The sequence below is a fragment of the Dendrobates tinctorius genome, unplaced genomic scaffold, assembly GCF_039654945.1.
Source record: "Dendrobates tinctorius isolate UK_male_01 unplaced genomic scaffold, ASM3965494v1 ptg000155l, whole genome shotgun sequence".
Lineage (NCBI taxonomy): Eukaryota > Metazoa > Chordata > Amphibia > Anura > Dendrobatidae > Dendrobates > Dendrobates tinctorius.
In genome coordinates this window covers 11,312,572-11,334,060 of record NW_027361822.1, presented here as the reverse complement: position 1 = coordinate 11,334,060, position 21,489 = coordinate 11,312,572, and the positions used below count along the sequence as shown (strand labels likewise).

At 47.5% G+C, this 21,489-nt stretch overlaps 2 non-coding genes across 2 annotated transcripts; one reads left to right on the top strand and one right to left on the bottom strand.

The window, feature by feature from the left end:
- Window positions 1–9,096: 9,096 nt before the first annotated feature.
- LOC141051216 (U6 spliceosomal RNA) lies at window positions 9,097–9,200 on the bottom strand. Its single transcript, XR_012220595.1, has one exon. It is a non-coding gene; the product is annotated as a U6 spliceosomal RNA (small nuclear RNA).
- Window positions 9,160–9,261, top strand: LOC141051217 (U6 spliceosomal RNA). Its single transcript, XR_012220596.1, has one exon. It is a non-coding gene; the product is annotated as a U6 spliceosomal RNA (small nuclear RNA).
- Window positions 9,262–21,489: the final 12,228 nt, after the last annotated feature.

Below are 21,489 nucleotides of genomic sequence, written 5' to 3'. Positions count from 1 at the left end.
GAGCTATCTTGGAACCATGAGGCCTTGCTGGCTACCTTCTGGGAGGGCCTATCTGGAAAAATTAAGTATGAGCTGGCGGGACGGGAGAGGCCTACCATCTTGGATGACCTGATTTCCTTGGCGACCCGTATTGACCTGCGTTTTCAGGAGCGTTCCATGGAGATTAAGCGTGACAGGAGGTCCTACCACCTGGACTCTAATTCTTCCAAAACGTCAATCTCATCCTCTTCTCCTGAGGCTATGGAGGTAGATCGACTAAGTCTGGCCAGCCACCGCCAGGAGTTGCATCGCAAAGACTGAAGCTGTCTGTACTGAGGTAGTTCCGAACACCTGATCCGCTCCTGTCCAAAGAAGTCGGAAAACTCCTGTGTCTAGGCTCGGTAGGAGAGGCCACCCTAGGTAGAGAATGTTCCTCTCCTTCATTGCAGATCTCAGTTTCCGTGACCTGTGGAGCAATAAAATTTTCTGGACTCTGTTGGACTCCGGAGCCGCCAGAAGCTTTATCCAGCAGACACTTGTGGATCGCTACCACTTACCAGTTCAGGCTCTTTCCAACCCGTTGCGAGTAACCGCTGTCGATGGCCAGCCTCTCACCGAACCCGTCCAGTTCCAGACTGAGCCAGTGGAACTCCGGGTAGGTCTTATGCATTCTGAAAGAATCTGTTTTTATGTGTACCCTGGTTTGTCTCACCCCTTGCTTCTAGGTTTGCCTTGGTTTCAGAAACATGAACCAGTCCTTAATTGGAGAACAGGCAAAATTCTACGTTGGGGAGATTCCTGCTCGGACCGTTGTTTAACCCGGACTGAACCAGCTTACCCCCGGTCCAACCTGCTACCCTGCCTGGATTACCATCCGCTTACTGGTCCTTCTCGGAAGTCTTCGGGAAAAAGGAGGCTGAAAAACTCCCCCCCCCCAGGTCGTATGACTGTCCAATAGACCTTCTTCCTGGAACATCTCCTCCCCGTGGGAGAGTTTACCCTCTTTCCCAGGCAGAGACTTAGGCTATGTCGGACTACATCCAGGAGAACTTGGCCAGAGGGTTTATCCGAAAATCATCGTCACCGGCAGGAGCAGGCTTCTTCTTCGTGAAGAAAAAGGACGGATCCCTGCGGCCCAGTATCGACTTCCGAGGGCTGAACCAGATCATGGTAAAAAACAGGTACCCTTTGCCTCTAATTTCAGAACTGTTTGACCGTCTCCGAGGGGCCCGGATCTTCACCCAGCTGGATCTCAGAGGTGCTTACAATTTGATCCGAATCAGAGATGGAGACAAATGGAAAACAGCCTTCAACACCCGTGATGGCCACTACGAGTACCTGCTAATGCCGTTTGGTCTAAGCAATGCACCCGCTGTTTTCCAAGAGTTCGTCAATGAGATTTTCAGGGACCTGCTTTACACCTGTGTTGTTGTCTACCTAGACGACATTCTGATTTTTTCTTCTGACTTGGTCTCGCATCGCAGACAAGTGCGCCTGGTCTTACAGAGGCTCAGGGAGAACAGACTGTACGCCAAGTTTGAAAAGTGCCTCTTTGAACAATCTTCTTTGCCTTTCCTCGGTTACATTGTTTCCTCCACAGAATTAAAAATGGATCCGGAGAAGTTATGGGTTTGTCTGGGTTGAAGGCCATACAGCGATTCCTGGGCTTCGCCAACTACTACAGGCAATTCATTCCTAACTTCTCCACCCGAGTGGCGCCCATCTCAGCTCTAACCCGGAAAGGTACAAATCCGAAGGATTGGCCTCCTGAGGCTGAGGAGGTCTTTGTTTCTCTCAAAAAGGCCTTTGCAGTCACACCTGTTCTTCATTGCCCTAACTCCAATGAACAATTTTTCTTAAGGTCGATGCCTCTTCAGTAGGTGCGGGAGCCGTACTAACCCAGGAATCGTCCTCCGGGCGAATGCATTCCTGTGGGTTTTTTTCCAAGGTTTTTTCTTCCGCAGAGAGGAATTATTCTGTTGGGGATCGGGAATTGTTGGCTATCAAATTGGCTCTGCAGGAGTGGAGGCATCTTCTAGAAGGAGCGCTTCATCAGGTAGTCCTATACACCGATCACAAGAACCTTGCTTACCTCCAAACTGAACAAAGGCTGAATCCTCGTCAAACCCGCTGGGCTTTGTTTTTTGCTCGTTTTAAATTTGTTCTTCATTTTCGCCCAGCTGACAAAAATGTCAAAGCAGATGCACTTTCCAGAGCCTTTCTACCTCCTGATCAAGAAGAACCGCAGCACATCATTGAACCCTCAAGGCTAGTCACGGTCGCTTCTAATGATCTTGCCCAGCTGCCTCCCGGGAAGACTTTTGTGTCAGCTTCTGAGCGTACTCGTGTTCTTCGGTGGGGTCACTCGTCCAAGTTGGCTGGGCACGCCGGCCAGAGAAAGACTCTGCATCTCATCTCCCGGTACTACTGGTGGCCTGCCATGGCTAAGGACATTCTGGAGTACGTCACAGCCTGTCCTTCCTGTGCTCGTAACAAGATGGCCAAGCAGGTAGGCTTCAGCCTCTTCCAATTCCGTCTGCTCCCTGGCAACATATCGCGATAGACTTCATCACAGCTCTCCCGGTCTCATCTAGCCGTTCTGTGGTGTGGGAAGTGGTGGATCGCTTCTCTAAAATGGCTCACTCCATTCCACTACCCGGTCTTCCAACTGCTCCTGAGTTGGCGGACCTGTTCATTCAGCACATCTTCCGTCTCCATGGTTTCTCTCTCCACATCGTGTCCGACAGAGGAGTCCAGTTCACCTCAAGATTCTGGAGAGCAGTTTGTAAACTGGTAAGAATTGAACTGGATTTTTCCTCAGCGTACCATCCCCAGTCCAATGGACAAGTGGAGAGGACAAATCAAATCCTGGCTGGATTCCTGCGTCACTTTGTTAACGCCCATCATGACGACTGGGTAGACTTGCTGTCCTGGGCCGAATTTTCTTACAACAATCAAGTAAGTGAATCTTCTGGAAAGTCTCCCTTTCAGATTGTCTTCGGATTGCAACCCAGAGTACCTCTTCCCATCTCCGGATCATCTGGCGTTCCAGCTGCCGAAACCTTCTCCGAAGATTTCTCTTAGGTCTGGAGGGATACCAAAACTGCTCTGGAGAAAGCCTCCCAGCGTATGAAAAGGCATGCGGACAAGAGACGTTTGGATGCATTACGGACTCTGCTGTAACTTTTGTTATCCCTTTTGGTCCCGCTGGGACAGCTGCCACGTGTTCGGGGTCTAACTGGAGGTAGCACCTGTGTCATCCGGGTATTCCATTCTGGCGCTGCCTGAGGGGCTTTACTACGGGTGCCTGGGGCTCACTAGTCACGCCCCCTTTGGAGCCCCCCAGACCGTCGTCCCGAGGTTCCACTTAAAAAATAAAAACGAATGTGAACTTCACCATCTCTGCCTCCGCTTCCATTCGCTACATAACTCTAGAACGCTTCCATGGATCCCGGTGATTCTGACATTGTGTTCTCGTGACATATTGTACTTCATGGTAGTGGTAAAATTTCATTCATATAACTTGCGTTTATTTGTGAAAAAAACAAATTTGGCAAAAATTTTGAAAATTTTGCAATTTTCCAACTTTGACTTTTTATGCCCTTAAATCCCAGAGATATGGCACACAAAAAACTTAGTAAGGCTATGTGCCCACGTTGCGTGTTAAAACGCACACTAAAAACTGGACTCCTTCCCAGAAATCGCACGTTTTTTTCTGCGCGATTCTGTTTGCGATTTTGCCGTGATTTTCTCAAGCACTTTCCAAGCGATTTGAAGCATCGCTTGGAAAGTGATTGACAGGTTGGTCATTCTCGTCAAACATAGTGTTTGACAAGTGTGACCAGCTTTTTACTATTGAGGCCGCCTATGCGGCTTCAATAGTAAAAGATAAAATATTAAAAATGATAAAAAAATAAAAAAATCGGGGTATATTTACCTTCCGGCGTCCCGCGCTGCCATCCCGGGCCACAGCGTTCCCAGTAATGCCTTGCGAGACCTGTGATGACGTTGGTCTCGCGCTACTATAGCGATCTCACTAGACCACGTCATCACAGGACCTTGCCGCAAGGCATTACTGGGAACGCTTAGGCCGGGAATGCAGCGCGGGGACGTCGGAAGGTAAATATACCCCGATTTTTTAGTTTTTATTCTTTTTTTTACGGGGGTATGGTACCCAGGGCTTGGAGGACAGTCTCCTCTCCTCCACACCGTGGGTACCAACCGCACATGAGACGCTTAACTTCCCGCCTGGTGGGCATAGCCACATGTGGGAAGTAAGCGATTCTCATGCATTCCTATGGGTGCGGAATCGCGGCAATTCTTTGCGATTCCGCACAAAAGAATGACCATGCTGCGATTTTTTCAGCGATACGTTTCCGCCGCGGAAAAAAGCGCAGCATTAGCACAGCATGTGCGGAATGCCATAGGAATGCATGGGGTGCGTTCTGTACACGATTTTTAAACATTTTCGCGCCGAAAATCGCGGCAAAAACGCTTAAAAATAGCATCGTGGGCACACAGCCTTAGTAACATTTCTCACATGTTTTATTTTTCATCAGCACAATTTTGGAACCAAAATATGTTTTGTTAGCAAGTTATAAGGGTTAAAAGTTGACCAGCGATTTTTACATCATTTTTTTTAGTGACCAGTGACCATATCACATATCACATTTGAAGTCACTTTGAGGGGTCTATATGATAGAAAATACCCAAAAGTGATACCATTCTAAAAACTGCACCCCTGACGGTTCTCAAAACCACATTCAAGAAGTTTATTAACTCTTCAGGTGCTTCACAGGAATTTTTTTGAATGTTAAAAAAAAATGAACATTTAACTTTTTTTCACAAAAAAATTACTTCAGGTTCATTTTTTTATTTTACCAAGGGTAACAGGAGAAATTGGACCGCAAAAGTTATTGTGCAATTTGTCCTGAGTACGCTGATACCTGATATGTGGGGGGGAACGAATGTTTCGGTGCATGGCAGAGCTCGAAAGAGAAGAAGCGCCGTTTGCCTTTTTCAATGTAAAATTGGCTGGAATTTTGATTGGACGCCATGTCACATTTGGAGAGCCCCTGATGTACCTAAACAGTGGAAACCCCCACAAATGACACTATTTTGGAAACTAGACCCCCCCAAGGAACTTATCTAGATATGTGGTGAGAACTTTGAACCCCCAAGGGCTTCACATAAGTTTATAACGTACAGCCGTTAAATATTTTTCCACAAAAATGCTCTTTTCACCCCCAATTTTTATTTTCCCAAGGGAAACAGGACCCCAAAAGTTATTGTGCAATTTGTCCTGAGTACGCTAATACCCCATATGTGGGGGTAAACCACTATTTGGGCGCATGGCAGAGCTCGGAAGAGAAGGAGCGCCGTTTGACACAAAATTGGCTGGAATTGAGATCGGATGCCATGTCGCGTTTGGAGAGCCCCTGATGTGCCTAAACAGTGGAAAGACCACACAACTGACCCCATTTTGGAAACTGGACCCCCCAAGGAACTTATCTAGATTTGTGGTGAGCACTTTGAACCCTCAAGGGCTTCACAGAAGTTTATAACGCCCGGGCGTGAAAATAAAAAAAATCTTTTTTTTTTTCCATAAAAATGATATTTTTGCCCCCAATTTTTTTATTTTCCCAAGGGAAACAGGAGAAATTGGACCCCAAAATTTGTTGTGCAATTTGTCCTGAGTAGGCTGATACCCCATATGTGGGGGTAAACCACTGTTTGGGTGCATAGCAGAGCTTGGAAGGAGCACCGTTTGACTTTTTCAACGCAGAATTGGCTGGAATTGAGATCAGACGCCATGTTGCATTTGGAGAGCCCCTGATGTGCCTAAACAGTGGAAACCCCCCAATTCTAATTCCAACCCTAACCCCAACACACCCGTAACCCTAATCTCAGCCCTAGCCCTAATGGGAAAGTGGAAATAAATACTTTTTGTTTATTTTATTATTTTTCCCTAAGGGGGTGATAAAGGAGGGTTTGATTTAATATTTGTGGCGGGTTTTTATGTTTGTAAAAGTCGCACGCTAAAAGACGCTTTTTATTGTAAAAATAGTTTTTGCATCACCACACTGAGAGCTATAATTTTTCCATATTTTGACCCACCGAGTCATGTGAGGTCTTATTTTTTGTGGGACGAGTTGACGTTTTTATTGGTACCATTTTCGGGCACGTGACATTTTTTTTTATTGCTTTTTATTCCGATTTTTGGGACGCAGAATGAAAAAAAAACAGCATTTCATGAATTTCTTTTGGGGGGAGGGCGTTTATACCGTTCTGCGTGCGGTAAAATTGATAAAGCGGTTTTATTCTTCAAGTCAGTATGATTATAGTGATACCTCATTTATATAAATTTTTTATGTTTTGGCGCTTTTATACAATAAAAACTCTTATATAAAAAATAATTATATTTGCATCACTTTATTCTGCGAGCTATAACTTTTTAATTTTTTTGCTGGTGACTCTGTATGGTGGCTCTTCTCTTGCGGAACAAGATGACGTTTTCAGCGGTACCATGTTTATTTATATCCGTCTTTTTGATTTCATGTTATTGCACTTTTTGATCGGCGGCATGATGACAAAGCATTGTTCTTTGCCTTTTTTTTTTTAAGGGGTTCACTAAAGGGGTTAACTAGTGGGACAGGTCGTTATGGACACGGCAATACTAAATATGTATACTTTTATTGTTTTTTTATTTACAAATAAAAGAATTTATTACGGAATATTTTTTTATTTATTTAGGAATTTTTTAAAAAATATTTTAACTTTTTTTTTTTACTTTATTATATTGTCCCAGGTGGGGACATCACTGTATAGTGTCAGATCGCTGATCTGACACTTTGCAGTGCACTGTGTCAGATCAGCGATCTAACAGGCACTGCAGGCTTTCTCAGCAGGCACTTAGAAATCTGCCTCCCTGCAGGACCCCGAAGACCTCTGCAGCCATATTAGATCCGGGGACCTGCAGGGAGGAGGCCCTCGGAACAGCGCGGTTACATCATGCTGTTCCGAGGGGCTCAGGGAAGCACGCAGGGAGCCCCCTCCCTGCACGATTCTTCCCTATGCCCTCGGTACACTGCAATCATGTTTGATCGCAGTGTGCCAGGGGTTAATGTGCCGGGTGTCAGCAGTGATAATCAGCTGACACCCGGCCGCGATCAGCTGCGCTCCCCCTGTGAGAGCAACTGATCGCATGTGACGTACTATTCCGTCCATGGGACTTAAGTCCCAGGTCACATGGACGGAATAGTATGTCCAATGTAAGGAAGGGGTTAATGGATACAGGGTCCCAGGTGACCACTATACCAGTGTCATGATTTCCACTCTTTCTTTTTGTTACTTTGTGTTGTAAGGGGGTGAGACAGAATTGCCGCCTTGCTCCCTTCCCTCCTGTTGTTCCTAAATGTGTTATGTTATTATATCCTTTATCGATATTGGGTGGTACTGCTACATAGCAGTATGTATTACCGCCCACATTTATGGTACTACCACATTCGTATGTTACCATTCCTTGTATACCTTTGTAAATGATGTTGCATTCCTGTACGTATTATCATTGTATGTTCTGTTATGTAATATCGAGTATTGTATTTATGTTCATTAGGTAGGGAAAGTCTATTACACTCTTTGGAGGGAGGCATTATAGTGTTTGCAGTTCTTTATAACAAAGGATAATTGTAGTACTTGCGGGAACCACTAGATGGGGGCATAGTAGTGTGCACTGTTGGTGTAGATCATAGTAAGGTTGTAGGGGGTTAATGTAGGAGGGCTGCCGGGTGGTAAGCTGCAAATCTCGTTATCTACGGCCACTAGGCATCATTGCAGTGGGCCAGTACAGGAGAAGAAAGATGTGGCGACTTAGCCTGGGCGCACGCCTTTAGGGCAGGAGTTGGTTGGAGTGAGGAGTTGAAGGAAGTTTGAGCTTCGACAAGAATGGTACATACGGCCTGGATGCTTTTCCAGAGGCAACCAAACTTGGTGACTGATGATTTCGAGTCTGGGGCGAAACAGGCAGGAGGAATTGTCATCATGGCGAGGATAGGCCAGGATCTGAGGAGCAGTCTAAGGCTAGTTTCACACTAGCAACACGGTGCATTTGGCGCAGGTCAGCGCACTGTCAAAAGGACACATGCGCCGGCAAACGCATACCTGAGCACGGCCTGCATACCCAATGCTAAAGATAGGGTACGCAGGTCGCTTGCAGCTTCATGCTCTCATAGGCGGAGCTGACAGGAGGTGCGGCCGTGGGTGGAGCTTACCGGCGGCCGTGCGCAGCCTGACACAGCTCCAGGAAACGCTAGTGTGAAACTAGCCTAAGACGGTCAGGACGTTTGCTGCACAGAAGCGTCAGCGAAGTAGGGAAAGATGAGAAAACAAGTGAATTCCATGATGTGCCAACTGTGAATGTAACGTGTGAAGTATTAAGTAAAGAGAATGTTCAAGTTATCCTGGACTGTGTCTCCGTTACTGGGGGTCGCCTGGAAGAGGGGCCGTCGTCGCCTGGGAAGTGCCCGGGGGGACCTCAAACTGAAGCGCAGGTACACTGAGAAGTAGAATACAGTTTTCTGTGAGGAAAGGTCAGGACACAGATGCTCCAGTGACTCTGGCCATGTCTACAGTCCTGCCCCCCCTTACAGTGTCGGGGCTGTCAGTCTGTGCTGCAGTCAACTGTGTTCACTTTCCTTAATCAGGCTTCTATTTAAGCATGCTAGTTCCTCCCCCCAGTGTCAGTCGTACACTTGCTGTTGCCTGTGGAACATTGATCCCTCTGCGCTCTGTGTCTGACCCTGCTTGACTTGATTTCTTCCCGGACTCAGACCCTTTGCTTGTGACTTGACTTTGCTTGTGCCTGCTCCCTGTAAACTGTTTTGTCTCTTTGGCTTTCCTGACCTCTGCTCGTGTATTGGACTTCTCCTTGTACTGCTCCATTTCCTGGACCTGACCTCGGATTATTTGACCTTCCTTTACTTACAGTAAGTAGTATATACATTAACTGCAATGACTCGCATAACAACCAGAAGCTTATTTAAAGAGTCACATCCCTTTGGTTGCTCTTTCTAGAAAAGAACACACAATCGGACTGGTGGCGGCAAATTAACTACCTATCCCAGTATGGAACACTTTACGAATTTGGGTGTCATCCTTGCGCAGGGGCCATGCTGATATTCTCTGTATCGCTCCAATTTTAGTATATGTGCTGCCGAACAGAGAAGATTAGCATGGCTCATGAGCAAGGATGACACAAAAATTCGTGAAGCGTTCCATACCTATCCCTGTAGCGGGAGTGGTGTGGATGTTTGCCCGGGTGTGTGCAAAGGACCTGGATGGAAAGGGAATAGTGTTGACCAAGGGATCCGGAGTAGGAGGAGCCATTGTAACCCATGGCATGACCATGCTAAAAGAAGTGGGACACTTCTTGGCTGAGGCCCCGGAAAAAAAAACTGGACCTGCGCCACTCGTAATCCATCAAGGTGTTTCAGCAACTTGTGAAAGTCATCCAAATCCAGAAGTTTCCTGCTGCTTCCCAACATCTTGGCAAAGTGTTGATACTGCCCGAAGCTACCATGACATTGCCAATGGGACAGACTGTACTTGCTATGCCAGTACTCGCCCGTGTCTCTGGATAGTGGAGACAAAATATAGTTATCTTCTAAGTATATTCGTCTTACGGGTCCATCCTACAAGTTAGGTCTTTGCTTCATTGGTCCCTTTGAAGTTGTCAAGCTAATCCAGCAGATTAATGTTTGTATGCTACAAACTGAAGCTGCCAGCCTCCTTAAGGATACCTAGTTCCTTCCATATATCTCTCCTGAAGCCAGTCATCCCGAGATCCTTCTTCAATATATTACACCTGCTCCCATCAGCTACGAAGATGTCTTTGAAGTAAAGGATATCCTTACCTTGCAGAAGCTGAGAGGAAGAACCTTTTTTTTGTCTATTTGAAGGGATTTGGGCCTGAAAAGAGGTTATGGGAGTCAAAAGAAAATATTCATGCATCACTTCTTCTGCAGAAATTTCTTGCAGGCTTGAAGAAGACGGGGTACTGATAGGACACCACTGGTGCCCCTGCACGTCTCCTCTCCCTCCCACCCACAGGGGGGCTGATGTATGTACTTACTCGTCTGTGCTCCCCCGGCGTCTTTTCAGCACGCAGGTCTCATGGGAGTGGGCTTAGGGTGCATGCACACTCCCTGACTTAAAGAGTCAGCGTGCCGCTGCTAAAGACATATACGGCACCTTCCCCTATTGGGAGGTGCCTTAGCAACTTCGTGTATGTGTTCCTGCTAGTTAGTTATAAGGTCTCCGTGCTCCTGATACGGTCAGCTGTGTCTGTTCCTGTCCCAGTCTAATAATTTCACTGACTTTAGCGGATTAGAATATTTAATATTTAACCTTTATTTAATTATTAAAATATTTAACCTTATCCACCGTACTTTTGGTAGTCTATCCGCCACTATGACCTAATAGGTAAGTATCAAGGTCATATCATGAATACTAATAAAGATAAAAATCCAAAACTGTGCGCCTTTTAATATTCTTGAAACAGCCCAATCTATAATCCCACAGGGAGTTACCCAATAGTGAGCTCAAATCCACCTATGTAAGACTGTATCAAAGACTTTATAGCGGATTTTGTATAGACCCCCATCTATATATATATATATATATATATATATATATATATATATATATATATATATATATATACGTCTTATCATGTCTGTCTGTAACTGAAATCATGCTGTGCTGAGTGGTCGCGGCCGCCAGGCCCCCGCCAGGCCGCAACCAATCAGCAACAGGCGTAGGCGCAGTCTGCAATTAGCAGGACGCACGCCACCACTACCGTGCCATCGGGAGATCAGCGGCGCTAGCCACTGATCTCCCGACTGTTGCCACGGGTCATCTCCGGGCGCACGGGTGTCAGCGGCGACGCAGCCGGAGATGCCCGGCGCCAGCCGGTACCCAGGGTCCGGAGGAGAAACTCCTTCGGACCCTCGGTACCATAAACGTGTAAAAAAAATAGAATTAAATTAAAAAATAGTGATCTACTCATCTTCCGACGGCCTCCGGAATCTGTCTCTCCTCTCCACGCTGCCGGCATCTTCCGTTCCCAGTACTGCTTTGCGCGAAATACCGCTGATGACGTCGCGCTCTCGCAAGAGGACGTCAGCAGCGGTCTTTGGCGCAAAGCAGTACTGGGAGCGGAATATGCCGGCAGCATGTAGAGGAGGGACAGAGTCCGGGTGCCGTCGGATGGTAAGTATATCACATTTTTTATTTTAAGCTGCCACTGGCCATATTCTAGAGCAGTGGTCCCCAACCTTTTTTGCACCAGGGACCGGTTTCAAGCAAGACCATTCTTCCATGGCCCGGCAGGGCGGGGATGGAGGTGTGGCAGGGGCGGGGCTTTGGTCATAAGGGGCCGGGGCTATGGACACGGTTGTAGTGTAGCAGTGCATACTTATAATTAAATAACATTTATAATGTGACTCAACTCACCATAGGTTTTGAATAAGTGCTCCATCACCCCCTTCTCCCCATCACTGCCTTCACCCCATCACTCCCTTCTCCCCATCATTGCCTTCTCCCCATCACTCCCTTCTCCCCATCACTCCCTTCTCCCCATCACTCCTGTCTCCCCATCATTGCCTTCACCTCATCACTGCCATCTCTCCATCATTGCCTTCACCCCATCACTCCCTTCTCCCCATCATTGCCTTCACCCCATCACTGCTGTCTCCCCATCATTGCCTTCACCCCATCACTCCCCTCTCCCCATCATTGCCTTCACCCCATCACTGCCTTCTCTCCATCACTGCCTTCACCCCATCACTGCTGTCTCCCCATCATTGCCTTCACCCCATCACTCCCCTCTCCCCATCATTGCCTTCACCCCATCACTCCCTTCTCCCCATCATTGCCTTCACCCCATCACTCCCTTCTCCCCATCATTGCCTTCACCCCATCACTGCTGTCTCCCCATCATTGCCTTCACCCCATCACTCCCTTCTCCCCATCATTGCCTTCACCCCATCACTCCCCTCTCTCCATCATTGCCTTCACCCCATCACTGCTGTCTCCCCATCATTGCCTTCACCCCATCACTGCTGTCTCCCCATCATTGCCTTCACCCCATCACTCCCTTCACCCCATCACTGCTGTCTCCCCATCATTGCCTTCACCCCATCACTGCTGTCTCCCCATCATTGCCTTCACCCCATCATTGCCTTCACCCCATCACTCCCCTCTCCCCATCATTGCCTTCACCCCATCACTGCCGTCTCTCCATCACTCCCCTCATGACCTTCTCCTCATGTCCCCATCTCCTCCAGGGCCAGGCTACACAAACACAGACCAACACACACACACACACACACACACACACATATACACACACACACAGACATACATACACACATTATACATACACACACACACTACCTCTCTCCTCTCACCTGCCCGCCGCCCACGCTTCCTCACTCTGACACAGCAGCGGCGCGCTCCTCTCTGTGTCAGTCAGAGACAGGAAGCGCGGGCGGCGGCCAGGAAGCTGGACGGGTCCTTGCAGCTCCGCTCCTGCTATTCCCTCTTGCAGGCAGCGGAGCTGCTTGGATCGCTCCCTGGCCGCCGCTAAGAACTGTTGCGCGCCGCCCCAGCCCCCGCTACGCCACTGACCGCCCCTGGCTCCACTTGTGTCCGCGGACCGGCAAGGGCACTGCAGCGGCCCGGTGCTGGGCCGCGGACCGGCGGTTGGGGACCCCTGTTCTAGAGTACCCGATGCTTTAGAATCGGGCCAGCAGCTAGTCTAATATATAAAGCCCAATGTGGGTGTCTATGTATGTCCGGGATTGGCATCCGCACTGTCGCAGCTACAGCCACAAAATTTTGCACAGTCACACGTCTGGACCCCGAGAGCGTCATAGGCTATGTTGTGCTGCAAAATGTTAACCCCGCGCATTCCAATTCACCAAACAATTTTGCCCCTATCTACATAATGGGGAAAAGTGAAAGGAAAAGTGTTGGAGGCAAATTGACAGCTGCCAGATGTGAGCAAGGGGGACTTAAAGAATGAGAGCGATGGCGCCAAAGAGTATATACCGTACAGTTGCTAAGGTGGGGTCCTGACATGGGATACTCACCACACACGGGGATATGAACACACACACAAAATGCGCCACACATTACCACGTGCTTCACCGCATATACCCCCCTCAGCACACATTTCACCACACATACACCAACCTCGCCACATAAAAGGCGAAATACAAAAGTCGCCACTCAAAACTCGCCACGCTGTCCCAGAGCTGTTTAAAAGATGAAAGCTGAGCTGTGATTGGTTGCTATCAGCAACAGTTTTCTTTGTAGACAGTTGTGGTAACTGAGGCCTATTATTCTTATCATTTCTATGGTGTTATCGTCCTTCTGTAAAGCTGGAAATAACACAATTTATTACCGTGCCAGCACAGACCACCCTCTGACACAGACTGCAGGGGGAGCCCAGTATCACACAGGATAGGATTAGATACACGGATCAGCAGTCAGTATCACACAGGATAGGATTAGATACACGACACAGCACACAGTATCACACAGGATAGGATTAGATGCACAACTCAGTAGTCAGTATCGCACAGGAGAGGATTACATACACAGCTCAGCAGTCAGTATCACACAGGAGAGGATTAGATACGCAGCTCAGCAGTCAGTATCACACAGGAGAGGATTAGACACATGGCTCAGCAGTCAGTATCACACAGGATAGGATTAAATACACGGCTCAGCACACAGTATCACACAGGATAGGATTAGATGCACAACTCAGTAGTCAGTATCGCACAGGAGAGGATTAGATACACAGCTCAGCAGTCAGTATCACACAGGAGAGGATTAGATACGCAGCTCAGCAGTCAGTATCACACAGGAGAGGATTAGACACATGGCTCAGCAGTCAGTATCACACAGGATAGGATTAAATACACGGCTCAGCACACAGTATCACACAGGATAGTATTAGATACACGGCTCAGCACAAAGTATCACACAGAATAGTATTAGATACATGGCTCAGCAGACAGTATCACACAGGATAGGATTAGATACACTGCTCAGCAGTCAGTATCACACAGGATAGGATTAGATACACGGCTCAGCAGTCAGTATCACACAGGATAGGAATAGATACATGGCTCAGCAGACAGTATCACACAGGAGAGGATTAGATACGCAGCTCAGCACACAGTATTACACAGGATAGGATTAGATACACAGCTCAGCAGTCAGTATCACACAGGATAGGATTAGATACACGGATCAGCAGTCAGTATCACACAGGATAGGATTAGATACACGGCTAAGCACACAGTATCACACAGGAGAGGATTAGATACACGGCTCAGCAGTCAGTATCACACAGGATAGGAATAGATACACAGCTCAGCAGACAGTATCACACAGGATAGGATTAGATACACGGCTCAGCAGACAGTATCACACAAGATAGGATTAGATACGCAGCTCAGCACACAGTATTACACAGGATATGAATAGATACACAGCTCAGCACATTATCACACAGGATAGGATTAGATACACGGCTCAGGAGTCAGTATCACACAGGATAGGATTAGATAGGCAGCCCAGCACACAGTATCACACAGGATAGGATTAGCTACACGGCTCAGCAGTCAGTATCACACAGGATAGGATTAGATACACAGCTCAGCAGTGAGTATCAAACAGGACAGGATTAGATACACAGCTCAGCAGTCAGTATCACACAGGATAGGATTAGAAACACGGCTCAGCAGTCAGTATCACACAGGATAGGATTACATACATGGCTCAGCAGTCAGTATCACACAGGACAGGATTAGATACACAGCTCAGCACACAGTATCACACAGGATATGATTAGATACATGGCTCATCAGTCAGTATCACACAGGATAGGATTAGATACACGGCTCAGCAGACAGTATCACACAGGATAGGATTACATACACAGCTCAGCACACAGTATCACACAGGAGAGGATTAGACACACAGCTCAGCAGACAGTATCACACAGGATAGGATTAGATACACGGCTCAGCAGACAGTATCACACAGGACAGGATTAGACACGCAGCTCAGCACAGTATTACACAGGATAGGATTAGATACGCAGCTCAGAACACAGTATCACACAGGATAGGATTAGATACACGGCTCAGCAGTCAGTATCACACAGGATAGGATTAGATAGGCAGCCCAGCACACAGTATCACACAGGATAGGATTAGATACATGGCTCAGCAGTCAGTATCACACAGGATAGGATTAGATACACGGCTCAGCAGTCAGTATCACACAGGATACGATTAGATACACGGCTCAGCAGTCAGTATCACACAGGACAGGATTAGATACACAGCTCAGCAGTCAGTATCACACAGGATAGGATTAGATACACGGCTCAGCAGTCAGTATCACACAGGATAGGATTAGATACACAGCTCAGCACACAGTATCACAAAGGATAGGATTAGATACACGGCTCAGCAGTCAGTATCATACAGGATAGGATTAGATACATGGCTCAGCAGACAGTATCACACAGAATAGGATTAGATACACGGCTCAGCAGACAGTATCACACAGAATAGGATTAGATACATGGCTCAGCAGACAGTATCACACAGAATAGGATTAGATACACGGCTCAGCAGTCAGCAGCATACAGGATAGGATTAGATACATGACTCAGCAGTCAGCAGCATACAGGATAGGATTAGATACACGGCTGAGCAGTCAGTAACACACAGAATAGGACTAGATAAACGGCTCAGTAGACAGTATCACACAGAATAGGATTAGATACACGGCTCAGCAGTCAGCATCACACAGGATAGAATTAGATACATGGCTCAGCAGTCAGCATCACACAGGATAGGATTAGATATACAGCTCAGCAGACATTATCACACAGAATAGGATTAGATACACGGCTCAGCAGTCAGTATCACACAGGATAGGATTAGATACACGGCTCAGCAGTCAGTATCACACAGGATAGGATTAGACACACGGCTCAGCAGGCAGTATCACACAGGATAGGATTAGATACACGGCCCAGCAGTCAGTATCACACAGGATAGGATTAGATACACGGCCCAGCAGTCAGTATCACACAGGATATGATTAGATACGTGGCTCAGCAGTCAGTATCACACAGGATAGGATTAGATACATGGCTCAGCACACAATGTCACAGAGAATAGGATTAGATACATGGCTCAGCACACAATGTCACAGAGAATAGGATTAGATACACAACTCATCAGACTATCACACAGGGGAGGATTAGATACACGGCCCAGCAGTCAGTATCACACAGGATAGGATTAGATACACGGCTCAGCAGTATCACACAGGATAGGATTAGATACATGGCTCAGCACACAGTGTCACACAGAATAGGATTAGATACACAACTCATCAGACTATCACACAGGGGAGGATTAGATACAGGGCTCAGCAGTCAGTATCACACAGGATAGGATTAGATACACGGCCCAGCAGTCAGTATCACACAGGATAGGATTAGATACACGGCTCAGCAGTCAGTATCACACAGGATAGGATTAGATACACGGCTCAGCAGTCAGTATCACACAGGATAGGATTAGATACACGGCTCAGCAGTCAGTATCACACAGGACAGGATTAAATACACAGCTCAGCAGTCAGTATCACACAGGATAGGATTAGATACACGGCTCAGCAGTCAGTATCACACAGGATAGGATTAGATATGGCTCAGCAGTCAGTATCACACAGGACAGGATTAAATACACAGCTCAGCAGTCAGTATCACACAGGATAGGATTAGATACACGGCTCAGCACTCAGTATCACACAGGATAGGATTAGATATAGCTCAGCAGTCAGTATCACACAGGACAGGATTAGATACACAGCTCAGCACACAGTACCACACAGGATAGGATTAGATACACGGCTCAGCAGTCAGTATCATACAGGATAGGATTAGATACATGGTTCAGCAGTCAGTATCACACAGGATAGGATTAGATACACAGCTCAGCAGACAGTATCACACAGAATAGGATTAGATACACGGCTCAGCATTCAGTATCACACAGGATAGGATTAGATACATGACTCAGCAGTCAGCAGCATACAGGATAGAATTAGATACACGGCTGAGCAGTCAGTACCACACATGATAGGATTAGATACACAGCTCAGAAGACAGCTCAGCAGATTGTATCACACAGGATAGGATTAAATACACGGCCCAGCAGTCAGTATCACACAGGATAGGATTAGATACACGGCTCAGCAGTCAGTATCACACAGGATAGGATTAGATACATGGTTCAGCAGTCAGCATCACACAGGATAGGATTAGATACATGGTTCAGCAGTCAGTATCACACCGGATAGGATTAGTTACAGGGCTCAGCAGGCAGTATCACACAGGATAGGATTAGATACACGGCTCAGCAGACAGTATCACACAGGATAGGATTAGATACACGGCTCAGCAGGCAGTATCACACAGGATAGGATTAGACACACGACTCAGCAGACAGTATCACACAGGTAGGATTAGATACACGACTCAGCAGACAGTATCACACAGGATAGGATTAGATACACGGCTCATCAGACAGCATCACACAGGATAGGATTAGATACACGGCTCAGCAGTCAGGAGCACACAGGATAGGATTAGATACACGGCTGAGCAGTCAGTAACACACATGATAGGATTAGATACACAGCTGAGCAGACAGCATCACACAGGATAGAATGATACACGGCTCAGCAGGTAGTATCACACAGGAGAGGATTAGATACACAGCTCAGCAGACAGCTCACCAGATTGTATCACACTGGATAGGATTAGATACACGGCTCAGCAGTCAGGAGCACACAGGATAGGATTAGATACACGGCCCAGCAGTCAGTATCACACAGGATAGGATTAGATACACGGCTCAGTAGACAGTATCACACAGAATAGGATAAGATACATGGCTCAGCAGTCAGCATCACACAGGATTAGATACACAGCTCAGCAGACAGTATCACACAGAATAGGATTAGATACACGGCTCAGCAGTCAGTATCACACAGGATAGGATTAGATACATGGCTCAGCAGTCAGCATCACACAGGATAGGATTAGACACACGGCTCAACAGGCAGTATCACACAGGATAGGATTAGATACACGGCTCAGCAGGCAGTATCACACAGGATAGGATTAGATACACGGCTCAGCAGACAGTATCACACAGGATAGGATTAGATACACTGCTCAGCAGACAGTATCACACAGGATAGGATTAGATACACGGCTTAGCAGGCAGTATCACACAGGATGGGATTAGATACACGACTCAGCAGACAGTATCACACAGGTAGGATTAGATACACGACTCAGCAGACAGTATCACACAGGATAGGATTAGATACACGGCTCAGCAGACAGTATCACTCAGAATAGGATTAGATACACGGCCAAGCAGTCAGCATCACACAGGATAGGATTAGATACACAGCTCAGCAGACAGTATCACACAGAATAGGATTAGATACACGGCTTAGCAGTCAGTATCACACAGGATAAGATTAGATACATGACTCAGCAGTCAGCAGCATACAGGATAGGATTAGATACACGGCTGAGCAGTCAGTACCACGCATGATAGGATTAGATACACAGCTCAGCAGACAGTATCACACAGAATAGGATTAGATACACGGCTTAGCAGTCAGTATCACACAGGATAAGATTAGATACATGACTCAGCAGTCAGCAGCATACAGGATAGGATTAGATACACGGCTGAGCAGTCAGTACCACGCATGATAGGATTAGATACACAGCTCAGCAGTTAGTATCACACAGGAGAGGATTAGATACACAGCTCAGCAGACAGCTCAGCAGATTGTATCACACAGGATAGGATTAGATACACGGTCCAGCAGTCAGTATCACACAGGATACGATTAGATACACGGCCCAGCAGTCAGTATCACACAGGATAGGATTAGATACACGGCTCACTAGACAGTATCACACAGAATAGGATTAGATACACGGCTCAGCAGTCAGCATCACACAGGATTAGATCCACAGCTCAGCAGACAGTATCACACAATAGGATTAGATACACGGCTCAGCAGTCAGTATCACACAGGATAGGATTAGACACACGGCTCAGCAGGCAGTATTACACAGGATAGGATTAGATACACGGCTCAGCAGACAGTATCACACAGGATAGGATTAGATACACGGCTCAGCAGGCAGTATCACACAGGATAGGATTTGATACACGACTCAGCAGACAGTATCACACAGAATAGGATTAGATACACGGCCAATCAGTCAGCATCTCACAGGAAAGGATTAGATACACAGCTCATCAGACAGTATCACACAGAATAGGATTAGATACACGGCTCAGCATTCAGTATCACACAGGATAGGATTAGATACATGACTCAGCAGTCAGCAGCATACAGGATAGAATTAGATACACGGCTGAGCAGTCAGTACCACACATGATAGGATTAGATACACAGCTCAGAAGACAGCTCAGCAGATTGTATCACACAGGATAGGATTAAATACACGGCCCAGCAGTCAGTATCACACAGGATAGGATTAGATACACGGCTCAGCAGTCAGTATCACACAGGATAGGATTAGATACATGGTTCAGCAGTCAGCATCACACAGGATAGGATTAGATACACGGCTCAGCAGTCAGTATCATAGAGGATAGGATTAGATACATGGTTCAGCAGTCAGTATCACACAGGATAGGATTAGATACACAGCTCAGCAGACAGTATCACACAGAATAGGATTAGATACACGGCCAATCAGTCAGCATCTCACAGGAAAGGATTAGATACACAGCTCATCAGACAGTATCACACAGAATAGGATTAGATACACGGCTCAGCATTCAGTATCACACAGGATAGGATTAGATACATGACTCAGCAGTCAGTATCACACAGGATAGGATTAGATACACAGCTCAGCAGACAGTATCACACAGAATAGGATTAGATACACGGCCAATCAGTCAGCATCTCACAGGAAAGGATTAGATACACAGCTCATCAGACAGTATCACACAGAATAGGATTAGATACACGGCTCAGCATTCAGTATCACACAGGATAGGATTAGATACATGACTCAGCAGTCAGCAGCATACAGGATAGAATTAGATACACGGCTGAGCAGTCAGTATCACACATGATAGGATTAGATACACAGCTCAGAAGACAGCTCAGCAGATTGTATCACACAAGATAGGATTGGCAGGCACTGTACTGAATAAGGATGGTGCCTCTGACTGTAGAGCCCCCATGGATTTGATGATAAGTAAACTCTGTGCAGTGCCTCCTCCTCTCACACTAATCCCCCTCCCCAGGTGATTAGGACGCCCCACGGACCAATGGAAAGTGAATGGAAGGGGCGTCCGGCCATACCCCCAGGGGTTAAATTCAGATGCTGGGTGGGGGTCTCTCTCTTTCCTCCCCGGCTGATACCTAGAAGCTTTTGTTTTCCTGAGGACCCCTGGAGCCATGTCTGAGGCAGTGATTGCGGCCCTGCGGCAGAGAGCAGCACAGGTGGGTGATCCATGTATTTTAGCCCTTTAATCTGAATTAGATTATCACCCACCTGTGCCCTCTCTTAATCCCCTGTCGCCGCTGGCCTCTCCTTTATCCCCTGAGGCTCAGTCCACTCCAAGGCCACAGGGTCCTTTGTCTCCCCCCGCTCCGGTGATGCCTGCAGCACACGCAGACCCTGTGTCTCCCACTCCTTCTGCCCTGCCTCTGCATGCCTCCCTTGTAGTCTCACATGCGCCGTCCTCTGCTGGCCCGTCCACTGCGTCCCCTCCAGCTCCTTTGTCGGCCCCGGCGCTGCCCTTTGTACAAGCCGCCCCTGAGTTACCCACCACGCCTGCTCTGCCTCCGAATGCTTCCCCTCTATCCTTGCATGTCCCGTCCTCCCCTGGCCCGTCCACCTGCCACCCAGTTCTTATACTGTCCTCTCCCCTGCCATCTCCAGTTAGTCGGGCACACGCTGCTCCCACCACCTCCTCTCAGAGGCCGCGCTCCAGCAGACGCTCATTCAGAACTAAGCACCAGCCTGAGCGTCTGCATGTGGGCGAGATTTCTGCTGTTCGGCGTCGCGCCTGGGCTGCTGCTCAGATACAGGATTCTTCCCCACTTGTATCAGCCCGGGGCGTCGCATGTAGGCCGCAGAACCGGACGCCATTACTGTGTTCTTCTAGTGGTGTGAGTCGGACGGTGGCTCCGCCCACTTCTTCCCCCGGCGTTACGCCCACTTCCTCCCACTCACACACCCACCCCTTCACTTTTGCTGGGACCTGGGCGTTATAGCTGGCCTGTAGCTCCACCCACTTCAGCCCAGCGTCACCACATAGGCCCGCCCAT